The sequence below is a fragment of the Mus musculus genome, chromosome 3, assembly GCF_000001635.26.
Source record: "Mus musculus strain C57BL/6J chromosome 3, GRCm38.p6 C57BL/6J".
Lineage (NCBI taxonomy): Eukaryota > Metazoa > Chordata > Mammalia > Rodentia > Muridae > Mus > Mus musculus.
The window spans coordinates 153,294,913-153,306,948 of record NC_000069.6 but is presented as its reverse complement, the minus strand read 5'-3'; the positions used below and the strand labels follow the sequence as shown (position 1 = coordinate 153,306,948).

General features: G+C 45.8%; 1 protein-coding gene and 1 long non-coding RNA gene across 12 annotated transcripts in view; both read left to right on the top strand.

Annotated features, from left to right (window-relative positions):
* St6galnac3 (ST6 (alpha-N-acetyl-neuraminyl-2,3-beta-galactosyl-1,3)-N-acetylgalactosaminide alpha-2,6-sialyltransferase 3) overlaps positions 1-12,036 on the top strand; it is a 526,860-nt gene that overhangs the window by 418,185 nt on the left and 96,639 nt on the right. The gene's annotated exons all lie outside the window — the stretch shown is intronic.
* 1700012D16Rik (RIKEN cDNA 1700012D16 gene) lies at positions 8,300-10,447 on the top strand. The gene is made up of 2 exons (NR_126464.1): positions 8,300-8,372; positions 9,942-10,447. It is a non-coding gene; the product is annotated as an RIKEN cDNA 1700012D16 gene (long non-coding RNA).

The window sequence follows — 12,036 nt, the reverse complement described above, 5'->3', positions numbered from 1 at the left end:
TCCCTGTCCACTTGAGCATCTCTTGGTGTTGTCCTTGTGCAGACCATCATGTTGGTGAGACTTGATGGGTATAAAACTTGTGAGATTGTGCCTGGAGGAACATCTCTCTTCCTTTAGCATCTCTTTTGAGCCTCCTGTATAGAGATGAACATAGCCGTTCATAGTGTATAGATCATAATGTATAGAATCCAAAGATAAATAGGTAAATCCGCAGACCATGAAGTCTCCTGAAACACTGGAGATAAATCGGAAAGCAAAGGCTACAACACCCTACAACACCCTGCCCTCCGGCTTCCTGACACAAGAAGGAGAGACTGGAGCTGGCAGAGATGAACATTGATGAATGAAGAAAGGATAGTTGTAGCCCAAATCATGGCACTTGGCAGAGATGAGCTGAGGCAAAAGAGAAGTGTGGGTTATGGGGCCTTTAGTTTGTTCCAGGCAGAGGCCCTAGACCCATGCCTTGCTCTGCTCACACAGGCCAGCATCCCTTTCAGGTTAGGAGGGCCAGCAGACACATGCCTTTTGTTTCTCTTAAAGAATTTGCACCGGATTTCTCACTGGTGCTGCTTGAATCCTTATTAAGACCAACACTGTGATTTGCCTGTTTTCTGGACAAGGGAATTGAGGACTGCAGGCGTTAAGTGCCCGCTCATGGTAACCTCAGAAGTGATGTGCAGAGCTGGAAATGCAGACCCTATGTAATGACCCCCAAATCTTCATTCTACTTAAAAGAACAAGGCTTCAGAGCTGGAAGAGGGGGATAGATATTAATCAAGGAGGAAGAAAAGTCACAGGGTACCATTCTGGCCATTTATGTAGCTAATTCATTTACCGGTTCATTGAATATTTCTCTAGATAATGAGAAAAAATATAAGGCAGTTGTAGGAAGGTGAGTGTTCGGCTGGAGCCAGCAGCCCTAAAGAGTGGCTATCTGCTCTGAAGGGGAACAGTGCTACCGAGCCACCCTGTGTCATGTGGGTGTGTGTGCAATGTATGCAGAACAGGTCTCACACTCAAGCCTCTTGGAAAATTGATTAAGAAGCGTGCCCCTTCCTCAGGAGGCAAGCTTTCCTTTTTATTAGCATGTGTAAACATGGGATAACTTTTGAATGCAAATGCGGGTGACATTTTATTGTTCTGTCAAGTTTAGAAGCTGCCCAGAGCAAAGTGGCAGTGATTCAGTAAACATCACAGGGGCTGCCCTGGGGATCTGTCACCTCTGTACACCGCTGATGGCTGGGGACATATGCTCCACAGTAGCATGTTTGCCAACATGGGATTGGGCTGGGTGGTTCAACAGCAAAGCTGCAACATGAGTTCCTGGCCATCCAGATAGAGCCTGTGCCAGCCAGATGCAGAATTCTAGCAAGGTCATTTGAGGAGTAATTTCCATTTTGTGTGCCTCTTTCCCCCTCATTGACTGAGAGAGAATGTGATCTGCCTCATTACAGTGTGATTCCAGGTGCAGAACACAGTAATGACCTTTATGCCCAAGACTGAAGTTCACAAAGTTGATAAGGTGGACTCAGTTCAGCGATGGGAGGGCACTATTAGCTGGAGGTAGGAACCATGTTAACTTCCTAGCATAGCGGTCAAAGGTCAAGGTGAGGGTCCTGGCTGCAGACAGTCCTGGACTGAGCTGCTGAGCTGCCGGGCCACCTTGGAGCTGTCAGCTCTCCCTGGGAACAGCAGAGCCATACTGGGGCATGTACAGTTAGGGATATTATTATCAATGTAGAGAACTAGTAAGCCAGCATTCTTCCCCCCCCCTCACTCCTCAGTGACAAGCTGGAGTGGAGACGAACCTCTCCAGACAGAGGGACTATGTTGACATCACCTCCGATTGCTTTTACATAGCTTTACTCTGCTTCACATCCACTGTGATTTGAAAATGAACTATCCTCCATAGACTCATGTGTTTGAGCACAGGGTCTCTAAATACTGGAGCTGTCTTGGAAGGTCATAGCGCCTTTGGGAGATGGAGCCTTGCTGAAGGAAGTAGGTCACTGGGGTGGACCATGAGAGTTTGTAGCTCAGTACCAATTCTCGTCTTCTTGGTCCTTCTTGGCTGTTGATACAGTACGATCAGCTGTGTCACATGCTGCTACCATGCCTTTCATGCTATTACAGACATTATCTCATCTTAAACTGTGAAAAATATAAACATATACATATATATATATGCATATATATATATATGCATATATATATGTACATAGATGCACATGCACACACACGCGCGAGCGCGCACACACACACACACACACTTCCTCTGCTTTATTTTGTTTTGTGATACGTCTCATATAGCCCAGGTTGGCCACAAACTCACTTTGTAGCTGAAGATGACCCTGAACTTCTAATCCTTCCTCCTGGTTTAACCATTCAAGTGCTGGGATTATAGGTATGGGCTGCAATGACTACCCTATGTGGTGTGGGAATGGGCCGCAGGGCTTCCTGCGTACTAGGTAAGCATTCTTCCAGCCAAGCTACATCCCCAGTCCTGTGCCAATAGAATATCTGACCCCAGACATCATCACTGGTGTTCAAGTACCACCCCCTTCTTGTTGTGGGTTCTGGGGTTTTAGTCCTTAAGCAGGAAATCAGGGATAGTCTTCATAAGCCTTCAAGAACAACAGCGAGCGTCATCATTGTATTTTCTCCCTCCTATGCTGACTGGCATTGAAAGTAACCAACCCTACAGACCATGACTTTCAAGTGGAGGCCATAACAGTTTTGACCACTGTTGTGCTAAAACCATCATCTATAAATGGCTCCACGTGTTGAACGGTGCCTCAGACACAAGGGCCTGTTGCAACAAAATGTTGTCAGAGGTATTTGTCCTAGCCCTGGCAAACTTTCCCTTTGCTGTGTAGACAGTTGAGCTCCAAACCCATTGTTCAAACACCCAACCCTGGGAAACTATGGAAACCCAAACCAAACATAAAATGGGGGAGCGAGAAGGAAAAGCCAAAAACCTGATTAACTGAAAACTTACCAAAACAATAGAGCACCAGAATGTAATGTCCTTGACCAAAGAGAGCATGAACTTGAGGGGCTGAGACAAAAGTCACTGAGTGATGAAGTGGTTGGTTTGTCTATGTCCCTGAAGCGTGCCTCTGACCTTGGGTTTGTGGAGTGGAAGGAGAACCTTGTGGGCATGCTCATCAGTGTTGGGTTTCCAGCTTCTCTCCCAACCAAGGACAAAGACTCTGTTATTCACATACTCATAGAGGATTACCTTTCCGTGGATTCCACTGTCACTTCAGGACCCCAGGGACTTTGTTCATTAGGACGTGGTCGCAGAGGTGGCCGGGGTTAATTTCATATTTATCATGAGATCTTACATGATTTCCCTAAAAGATACTTAATTTCCACTGGGCATAATAACTTGCAGCTGTTGGATTATGCTGTGTACCAGTGGTGAGTTCTTGTCTTTGGAGATTTATGCAAGTCATTATTTAAAAATAGAGATCCGGGAGTTACAGCTGGCTAATTAATCTACCACTAAGGAAAGCTGAGCAAGTGACCCAGTTAACTGCTTTCAGGAGCTACTGGTATGTGGAAGCAAACTTTCAAATGCCTTGCACAGAGAGCCAACGGGCTAAGTTCCCCCATGGTATTGCTGTAGCCTCCTCGGGGAGCAAGGTGGCATCAACCTGCTTTCTATTGCCATCATGGAATGCCTGAGACTGGGTCAATTGAGAGGGAAGACGTTCCTTTATTCATAGTTCTGAGACCTGGAAGTGCAAGGACACGGTGTTGGCATCATGAGCGCTTTTTTTTTAATACGCCACAACAGGACGGAAGGCAACTTCACGTCTCTTTGCATGGACACCACATACACGTAACCACATCTGTACATGATAGAGTGGCTCCTGGGTCCTCCTTCCTGAGGATGCTACAAGGCTCACCTCCTTCTCTCATTCCTTGGCGTGGACACCTGTTCAGGAGTCCCCTGCTTCAATCCCAGATCCCTGCCTGGCACCTGAGTGCTCCCCCAAATGGCTTCAGTCACACCAGCCCTGGGTGGCATCCCTCTACACGCAGCTTCTCCCGGGTCATCCCTGAGCCCTTTGATCCTGTCCTCATCCACATTATCTTTCCCAGTCTTCTTCTGTCAGCCAAAACGTGGCCTGGTCACGCCACAGAAGAGCACCGTGTTCATCCTAGGATTTCTCTAGACCCTGCCCCATCTCACCCCCTTGGATTTAACAGAAGAAAGTTGGCAACAGCAGGCCACAGTGTTTTCATTGTCAGTCTTAGGGCTCTGATCTGTGTGGGGGACAGTGAAAGCGTTTACTGTGAATGTTGATTGCTGTTCACTCGCCTACCCACGCAGTCAGACAATCTGTCCTGTATTTGCCGATGTAGTGATGCTGAGGACTGAACTTGGGATTTCTCTCTTGTGCTTTGTGTGCGTCTCACTGAGTACATCCTTGCCCAAGTTCTGTGCTGCCTGCATGTGTGTTTTAGTTGAGTAAATGATGTTGAAGCCCCATAGTCTTCTGTCCGTCTCATGGGAGGTGCTTTATACCTCTGCTCTCTCCCCAGCGTACACACTCAGGTCTCTTATACTCAGGTCCTCTCAGTATTAGTCCAACCATTGTGTGCTTCCAGATCCGTACCACAGACCGGGCAACTTGGAAGAGATGTTTTGTGAGATATGTTTGATGAGAATGGCGCCAGACTCTGGCAGTGGCCTCTGTACAGGCTCAGAACATCACAACAGAGCAGAGTGCGTGCGTGCGTGTGTGTGTGTGTATGTGTGTCTCGGTGTCTGTCTGTCTGTCTGAGACAGGCCTAAAGACCCACATAGAATTTGCTTAGCAATGGAGCCAATCTGCTCAGTAGACATACTCACTTTTGAGGACAGAGCCCTGATCATTGCTTCAGGTTATGCTGCCCAGTACTGCTACAGTGGCAATTAAATGTCACTGTGATTTTTAGAGGGACCATTCTAACTAAAATAACACCTCCCATCTCTTGCCCTCCCCCTGGTATTCATTAACCACACATCTGGGCTTATGATTGCGAGTGTGTACTGTCGAACCACTTTAGACTGTCCTCCGAGCCCAGGGTTTCCCTCTGTATTTTATGATCTCCTCTCAGATCAAGGAATGTGCCTAATGCTCTTCCCTCCCCTTAACTTCACCCATCTCCTCCACAGTCCTTCTTTGAAGCTCTCTAGGTAATTGGTGCTTAATGGATCTCTAGTTATTTTGTGCCTGGATCACATAACTGTACAAGAATAGGCATTCATGTTCATAAGTATATCTCTTTGTCTGAGACGGTACCTGGCGTGTTGCAGTTGGTTGTGAAATAGATTTGAAGTGACTGGGATTTCTCTTCATAAGGAAAGGGTTCGGGAATGTTGAGATTGGAATGCCTATGCTCTGGTTTGTAATCTGCCAACGCTGAGGCATATCCAGTCCTCTCAGTCCTGGATATACCGAATGCCCTATCGGATTCTCATTCTCTCTAACATCCTAAGACTGGCTTTATCAGCAATCTTTCCAAACAAAGCGAGGCCATCTCCAGTACAAAGTTATGGATAGTTACCATCATGGGAAGTGAGCATGCAGAAGGCAGAGTCGTGTGAAGGTGACAGCATGTCCTAGGGTTCTGGTCTTAGGCTCTTAGCAAGGCTGAGAGAGCAAAACAGATGAGCACTTGGAACATGCGCAAGCAAGTATGTGGCAAACAGTAAGTGATACATACATGTTTGCTGTTATTTTTATAAATGGAAGGCGTTCTGTGAGCCTTGAGATGATCTGCTGCCTGGCATTCAGCAGATTGATCACCACGGCCGTGTGTAAAGCCGGGCTCCAGGACCCCCAGCATCATTGTTAAAATGAGGTGCTTTTTACAAGGCAGTCTTCTCCGGGCCACGCTATGATTTCTTTCAGGGCCAGACTATTTTCTCTCTGGAAATTGACAAGAACTAATTTTTACTACTTTTGCAAGGTGAAGCAAAGGAAACAATCAATATTGTCTTTCAAGATCATATAGCTGCCGAGCAGCGTGCTGAGACCAGAATCCCAAATTTGCTCTCTACCAAACATGGCTGATCTACAGAGCATCCGTGTAGACGTGGAAACAGAGCTGTGAATTTGTGGATATCATATGTAGGTACTGTTCTCTCTTGGGTAAGGAAGTAGGAAGGAATCTAATTTGTTTTCTCTTATCCTAAGGGAAGCTAGTCCATGAATGGGGACTAATTGTGATTAAAAGTCCCAAACAGCACCCAAGCCACGGGCTTTCTTGTTATTATATGGCTTCTTTTTTTCTACACAAAAAGGTAGCAGTGTTTATCTTGAAAAAGATTACGTGGGATTGGTAAAGGCTGCAGATTTTATAACAATTACATTTGCTGCATGAACAAAAATAACATTTGATAACCATTGTTCCACTTGGCAAAAGAAGTCTTAATCAAGATTCAGTTCAGCTTAATGTTTACACTCGAAATCCAATTCGTGAATTCATCTGCCACTTAAAAGCTAACCCCGAAAAATCATATAAAAATACAAACTGAGAGCTCGCAAGTCTACTGAGGCTGGAAATGTATGTTACAGGAAATTATACCATTAAAAGCAGCTTGAGACTTACAGGTCCTACACACATATTTATTTAATTAAATAAAAATCTAAATATCATGCCAGGAAGTGGTTTATACCCCCAGAGATTCACAAAGAAACAACAAGAAGGATGTTCGCCCCAAGGATTTCATACTCACACTAGTAAGACAGACATATAAACAGGGGTCTTCAATGTAGTCATGACTGACTGCAGTAAGAAGAGGTAGTGTGCCCGTGCCTGGAAGCACAGGCCTTGGAGCCTGACCAAGTTTTCAGGGTATGGAGAAGGAAGAGCTCTGGAAGGAGAAGAAGGAGTGTCGGAGGAGGGGCGGTGTGAATCCTGTAGTGTGTTCTGAGTTGCAGCATGAGTATTATAGAGACTTAGAACACCAAGCAGAGGAAGCTGAGAGGTCAGATTTGGAGATGTGGGGACTTGTGTTGGTGTCGGCATTCCCTGAAGCAGGGACTGTGGGTGGTAGATTAGGTAGTCAAGTATTTCTGCGATCCAGGCAAAGAGCTTCAACTTAGGCAGGAATAGATGAGTGGACTAAAGATGGATGACTTGAAGAGGACCTAAGAAAGGCCAACGTGCGGAATGATGGTATGAGGATGGGTGTCCCTCCAGTTTATAATGTACTAATTGAACAATGTGCATTGTAAAGTACACATAATATGCACAGGCATGCAGACAAAGAGTATGATTATTCTCATTGTGTTCATTTTAAAGTTCCTATATGACATGGAGTAGAAGTAGCCAACAATAAATGAAAGTAATACTATGAACTGCAAACAACAGGGCTGAGAAGGAAATTCTGACCTGTAAAGTAGAGACCCAGAAGTGATAGTTAAAACCCAGAGAGGAGAAACAAGATGGATCCAGGGACCCAGCTCTGGAGAGTACACAGAAAGGAGAGCCACAGGTGCATTCTGGGAGGAAGCGGTCAGAGACAGCATCACTTCACACAGGTCAGAGTAGCAGAGGCTCAGAACGGTGTCATGATCAAAACTGAAATGAAAAGTAGTGGGGTTCAGAACAAGGACCTATAGAGATTTAACCTCAAGGTTGAAGATCTATGACGTCCCACTTGTATAGATCCGCGTCTGCAGTGGTGTCTGTGTTCCGTCAGAAAGTGATTGCGGAGAGCGCGTGGGCAGAGTCCTTCCTAGTGGAGAACTTCAGGTGGGAGGGAAGAGCCCAGCAGATGGGACAGTGGCTTTAGGAAGTTCGGGTTCTAGAGTGGGCTGTTCACAGAGTAGAGATGTTTAAGAAAGGCTGGCAGCTGGGAAGGAGCCACCAATATGTCAATATAGAAATGCAGATGAAAGAGGGGGAAAAAAAACGACGCATCGTGCACCCAGAAGAACCACAGGATGGAAGCATGGGATCCAGAAGAAAGGATGGACCGAAGCAGGAGGGATTTAAAAAAATTATACCTATGGGGCTCAGAGGGTGATGAGAAGGAGGAATCAATAAACATGGAGAGGAGGGACAGAAAAGGTCGGTCCTGCCCTGTGACTTCAAGTCAGAGGCCGTCAGTACTGATCCATTCCTCCAACAGGGCTGCAAGATGACATAGGTGGATCCCATCGGGAGAGGCCCCTCCCCTCCCTCCCTCCCCTCCTGGGTTCCCCTTTATTTCCTCACACTGCCACATTGCTTCTCAGAGCCCCGCCCCAAGCACCTGGTCCTTTCTCTCACCTGCATGTCAAAGTTGTCGTTCAGAAGTGCTGGATATCCCGCTGCAATAGACTTCTCCTTAAAGCATCTCCCTGTTGTCTTCCTCCAAGCATGTTGTAAGTTTTTTCACATTCCACTGTGAATGTCTGTAGTAAGTTATTCTGCGATCGACTATGAATGCCTGTGGTCTGGCTAACTGCTCAGCTTTTCATGGGGACATGTGCCCTTTCCGAGGCCACTGAGGCTTTCAAACCTTCCCTCACCACACTCCGGCTGTCTTCCTCTACCCCGTAAACAGATGTCCTCAGCTCTAGCCACATAAGACTCTTCACGTTTGTAAAAAAATGAACCATATTTTTTGAAAGTCCTATGGCTAAATGAATTATCAGGCCACTAAACACCTCCCGGGGCAGGCACGAAGCTCAGCATCTCTACTGCCATCCAGGGTGGGGAGCAGCTGAATGCTTCTGTGGCAGGGCACAGTTCAGGACACACTGCCTTGGTGAATCTCATAGGGGTACATGGTTATGTGTTTTATCATAACAGAAATTTAGGGTGAAATTCCAAAACACTACTTTGTAATATCAGGCTTAAAGGCTATTTACTAATTCCTGCTACAAAAGCAGAAGTGAAGACATAGGCCATTTCCCCACTGTGCCCAAGTCTCCAAACGGACAGAAGGAACAATCCCTAGAGAATGACCTAGCCTTGTGCTTAGATACGGACGCCTTCATCCTGGAGCCGTCAACACACTCAGTGTTCTCACTGCCTTTGTTGCTGTGGTAAAGCACTAAGCAACCCAACTTGGGGGAGAAAAGGATTTACTTGGCTTTCATTTCCACATCACACACCAGGGCAGGAACTGAAGCACCAGCCGTGGAGGAAAGCTGGTTCTCAGCTTGCTTTCCATGGCTTGCTTAGCTGCATTTTTTTAGCACAACCCAGACCTACTGCCTGTAGTGGCAATGCCCACAGTGGGCTGGGCACTCCTCATTATCTAACAAGAAAGAAAATGTTCTACTTTCATGCCGGTCTAACGGAAGCAAGTCCTCAGTCAAGGTTCCTGCTTCTTGGGTGTCTTTAGTTTGTGTCAGATTGGCAAAAGCTAACAAACATGTCCAAGCTGGAAGGGCAAGCTGGAAGGATGGCTGGGCTCTCTGTTCTCTGTCAAGTGTGAATCTAGAACATATAACATTATGCTCTCAGAGACAAGCCAATGTTCTCCTACATTGTCACATCCAAGCTGTGAGCAGTGCCACAAGACTGATACCAGGTTCCAGTGTGACACAAGTGCTCAATATGCAGGCCCTGCTATGAAAAGATTACTTCCACTATTTACATCCTAATTTAGGGGATTACCTGTGGCAGGCAAAAGCTGGGGCTACTGTGTCTTCTAACATGAGTTGTACAAATATCAAACGCATCTCCCTTGTCTGGGACGGACACACACACACACACACACACTGCACACCATTTTTATCTAATGGTTGGTAGCTACTCTCAGTAGTCAATTGAAATGATCAGCTATTTCAAGTAATCATGTCCCTAAGAACCGAGTGTACTCAGACTCAGCGGTACGCACAGGAATGCAATTAATTCTTTCCTAATAATACCCACTTAGTAGATAGGCAGGTTAGACATGAGAGGCGTGGTGATAAGCTACCTCCTGTTTGCTTGCTCATTAGGGACAGCGGTCCTCGATATTAATGGAATGCCACAATCCAATTAAAGGGTTGCAGTTGCATGTGGCAGCCCTGAGAGGCACCGATGTCTGATGGGAAATGCCGCCATCTGGGCCTCGCCCCTACCCTCCTTTCCGCTGCTTCCATTGTGATGTCCCAGTCTTGCTTTCCGTGGGCACGTCTGGAATGCTGCCATTTTCCAAATGCCGATAATGTGACAATCAGCTTGCTGCTCGGGAGAACAACTCAGCCCCAGAAAAGTTGGTAATGATTTCAGAAGTTCTTTTGAGTTTTTAATCACAACACAGAGAGGAAATGCCCCATTTGTGTGTGATTGTGACAGAGATGAAAAGCGATTTCAGATCACCGGAGAACATTCGACAGCTGCGGAAGCCTCCAGTTAAGTGCCGGCTGCATTGTTTGGACACGAGTGCCTGTCTTGGACAGCCACTTACTCAGGGAAGGTCGGGATCCGAAACATCTGGAGCTCAGTAAATAATTTGATGTAATAACCTATGTGCTGCAATGCAAGGCTCTGCTGGGAACGTGCTCTGACGGGCTGGCCCAGCCCTTGCTTTTCTGACTGAGAACCCACTGTGATGAACTCGGATGCCATAGGGTCAAGTAGAATGTGGGATCAGGGTTACTTCTAATAACTTTTCACTTTGTAACTTGGAATCAAGTCAGACACCAGCGCGCTGCTACATCCTCCTAGAATGCAAAGCGTACATTTGAGGTAGATACTCTGTATCTCTACGCTTCCCTTGTCTGGCATTCAGCTATGAGTTCCAGAGCCATGATTAGAGTCTGGGGCTCATAAGCTTCAGAGCTAGACCAAAGAAGGTGATCCATCCCAGAGAACAGAAAAGCAACCCACCATTGTGAATCCCTGAAAGGCTATCGGCATAGCCCTCCTGATCACACCCAGGGTACATATGAATTCACATTTTTTTCAAATACAAAGCAGTCATTCCAAGACCTTTTAGTTTCAGGGACCAGGAAATGAAATCTCTTTCTAATCAGTGTTTTACAAAGGTTGGTGAAGCTATGTGCATGTTTGCAGCTCTGATCATGCACTAACCACATTTATTTATCTGTCTATATGCTTGGAGAATGTGATGAAACAGAGCTGTAGAGAACCCATGCCCTTAAGGATATAGATTCTAGAAGGGGAGATAGAAGTAGCCAATTACATATCAACTGATAATTAATCTATCAACATATGTCTGTATGTGTGTGCCTGTGTTATGTGCATGCACATGTACTTGTGTGCATGTAGGTGCACATATGTGCATATGTGTGTGTACAAGTGTGTGTGCATGCATGTATACATGTATCTGTATGTGCATGTGTTTGTGTATCTATACCTGTGTATGTATGAATGTGTATATGTGTGTGTGTGTGAATGTGGGCATGTATGTTTGCATGCATGTGTCTGTATGTGCATATATGTATATATGCTCATGTTTGTATGCATATGTACAACTGTATGTTTGTCGATGATGTTCATGTATGTATATGAATGTATATGAATGTACTTGTGTGTGCATGTGCATATATGTGTGTATGTGTATATGTGTGTGAGTGTGTGTGCATCTATGTATGTATATGTGCAGGTGTGTATGAATGTGCATACATATTGTGTGTGTATGTATGTGTACTGTATGGTAGTAGGTGCTCTGACGGAGACAAACTTGGCTGTCAGTAAACACTGGACATGTTAATTTTAGAGAGCCACAGAGTGTTAGGGAAATTATCCCCGTTGCAGTTTGTGCTTGCATTTAACGAACCTGAGGCTGTGCAGTGCCTTTTAGGCCACTATGAGGACTTTGAACTTCATTGTAAGAGTAATAGAATGCAATTAAACAATTCAAATCAGGATTGGTGTTTTGAAAGGTTTCTCTGGATGCTACTGAGGAGTGGCTTGGCGGGAAGCAGGAGCAGAAAGGGTGGGAGCGTTGTGATGGGGCACGGATGGCCTCGATATGACAAGGTTTCGCCTGGTGCCGTGAACTAGTTGAATTTGAAGGTTCTTTTGCAATTCAGATTTCTTCGCCCACCCATGGATGAGGGGAGTGAGGAAAAGCTTATCAAAGAT